Here is a 3288-nt window from a genome sequence, read left to right as displayed (position 1 = left end):
CAGCCCTTGAACTTCAAATGTCTCTCCTATTTATTCCCTCACTGCCTCCTGTCTCCCCACTTTGCTCCACCTCACCTATTTTTTCTTTCTCAGTGATTTCAGTCATTTTAGTTTCTGTCATACAGACTAGTCAGTAACTGACTGTCCTGTGTTGGACAAAGTAGTTTCGATGTAGTGAAGGATAAGTAGCTTCAAATGGGATTGTCTGTTAAGCTTTAGATGGCATGTGCACATTAAACAAGAGACGAATTGACAGCTGCAGTCGGCAGGGTACAAGAAAAGGATTCTGGGGGGTCATATCACACTCCTATTGTGCTCCAGGGTCTCCCAGAATAAAGCCTATCACTTTTTTGGGGTTGAAACATAACATTTCACAGAGGCACAATGTTCCTGTGGTACTGTGTTACCATGTAGCCTCCTCTAAACAGTCAACACTAAACAAACAACATTTCTGAAGTTTCAACCAAAACTGTGACATGATAGGTGATTGTGCTGAAAATCCATAGCAGAACTGGTAAACTCCCACTTTGTGAACTGTAATGAAATTGTAATTAAATGATATTATCCACAGTCTGCTATATCTCTAAGCTTTTTCATTTATCTGATTCTTTTCACTTGATTGTCTTGCATTAGTTTCTACATCCCTGTCATCAGTCCTCTTTTGATAATTGTTTTCACTGTTTGAAATTCTATGGCTTAATTACTTTTATTACCCTTTTTAGTTATATTTCCTGTAAAGCGCATTGTATTACATTGGTGTATGAAATGTGCAATACAAATAAAGTTTAATTGATTGGTTGACCAGACTGCCAATTGTACCAACAATGTGTTTGATGAATAGCATAACCAAGATCTCCAATATACCTCTAATATTCCTATTATAACAATTAGTATGAAGAGTTTTACTATTTTGAAGATGGGGAGTACTGTTGCATTCTGTTTTCAGTGTGGCTCTGACTTGCTTCACTATATGACTCACTTCCTTCAAGGCATCATTGTCAAGGTGCTGCGGGACCAATTAAAAATCTCTCTGCATGCGCAGGTACAAGCAGCAGGCCACCCGTAATGACGATACTAGCCTCTCCTACCAACCATCCATTTATCTCTATGCACACAGCCAATCAAGCCAGTATATATATATTGTATATTTATATGTATGTACTTTACGTACCAATAATAACACCTCCATTCCAACCCTCTACCGTCCCCGTCTTTTAAAGTGGCAATCTGGGATAGGTACATACATTTTGGGATTTAAATTAAAGGGTTATTGATTTTTAAATAATAAAATGTATAAATTCCCCATCAGCTGAGTTCAACTGTCTTACCCCAGCAGAACCGAGTAAGAAGTTTTACTCTATTGCTTGTAAACAATATAATTGCAAACAAACACTATTACTTCAGAATATGGTTAAAACTATAATTTTGTTCTCATGGATGGTCTGTCCTTGCATCCCTAGCTCTGTCATTTCTCCAGCCCCTCAGCTGTTTACCAAAACAACAAAAAAGGTGGCGGGTGAATGATTTGTTGTTGTTTGAATCCCAGATTGCCCCTTTAATTTGTCTCCTGGCATTGGGTTATTTAATTGTTTTGTCAGTAAGCCCACAATAATTACTATTCCCATGTGCATTTCTAATTGCTTAACGCCCTTACGCTCCACTCCACTCACACCTGTAGGCTCTCCAGTTGATTGGTGACTGATCTCCCCTGTGGTCATTTACCAATGTGCAGCCAAGGTAGAGGAACACACACTATGGCCCTTTCTCAATTCTTAGAAACTCGATTCCTTGTGTCCTCTCCTCCGTCCTCCACTCGCTTCCTACTCAAAACGCGTTGGAGAAGAGGAGCTAGGTTCCTACCCTTAGATATTCTTTTCTTGTTTTAGAATGCTTTTTGAGAAGGAAGCAAGTAGAGGATGGAGAAGGTACGAGGAATCGAGTTTCTAACAACTGAGAAAGGCATGTCCTTAGGGGCCTCTACCCTCTCAGGAATGGGCCCTTTACCTCAACCACTGATCGAGCCTCAATGCCTAGCCTCGTCAAAAGCAATTGAATTAATTAGTGCTACACACCAGATGGCTGTGCTATGAAGTTGTTTCTACGTATTATGGCTGTAATACTTTTATAAGCTTCCTTCGTTTTGTTTTTTCTACATGAGCATTGTATTGCATTTGTGTATAAATACAATCTGATTGGTTGATTAATGTGCAAATCATCTTTTTTATTTATTATTAAATTTAACTGTAATTAAGCTCTTACCCTATAATTATTTTCAGTTTAATTGTTTAGAGTTGTTTTTAACTATGCTGTGAAATGCTATGCTGAATCTTAATTGAAATCTTTGAAACTCAGGACTTGGGACACGTGAGGTGTCTTTTAATGCATCTACTATTCTAAAAAAGAATGATGAAGATGATGAAAATTTTAAATTTAGCTGGATATATGTAGTACTGCTGCCACCTAGAGTTGACACGTAGGTTATGATTAGTTTACTAATTTACTCGCACAAGTGAATTTTGGCAACAAAAATGGGCTGTTCTCTGACCTCGGTAAAGTTCGTTTTATATTGGATATTCGGTTTTCTTTCTTTAATAGCTCTTAAACCCAGCGTGACATGTTTATGAAAATCCACACCTTTTATTTTTAAATTTGTATATGGTTTCGGATCATATTAAAAAATAGAAAAACATAAGGTGTGGATTTCATAGACATGTCGCGCTGGGTTTAAGAGCGATTGAAGAGTAGTAAAGTCCGAAACCATAGTTAAAATAATAATAATAATAAAAAGAAAAGGTGTGGATTTTTCTCCATCCGCCCCTGATTAAGAATATATACACTTCATAGACATGTCACGCTGGGTTTAAGAGCTATTGAAGAGTGAAGTCCGAAGCCATATAAAAAAAAAAAAAGAAAAAAAAAAGAGATTTGTGTGCTTAAAATGAATACATTTCTGAAAGAAATCAAACGTGTATAGCAAACGTAATCAATCGAAAACTATAAGCGTGGATCAACGACAATTTCCTGCACTGAACATGAAACATTTTGAAAGTAAAAGTAAACATTTGGTGCAAAAGCCAGCAAATTAAACCTATTAATCTAATGACTAATTAACAAATGAGTCGTTTACTAATCAATCAAAGTCGGGGCAAAAAAAGGTTGCCAGCTCGCTGTCTTACCAACGTTTCCCACTTGAACTGTTCTAATGTGTCCACAAAACTTCCTTGTGTCACTGCTTGCAGGCAGTGCGTTGCAGCTCGCGATGGGAAGTTGTATATAGGGGCACGCGAC

The sequence above is a fragment of the Argentina silus genome (assembly GCF_951799395.1).
Source record: "Argentina silus genome assembly, chromosome: 14".
Taxonomy (NCBI): domain Eukaryota; kingdom Metazoa; phylum Chordata; class Actinopteri; order Argentiniformes; family Argentinidae; genus Argentina; species Argentina silus.
The sequence above is the reverse complement of the archived record's forward strand: the minus strand, read 5'-3'. Positions refer to the sequence as shown.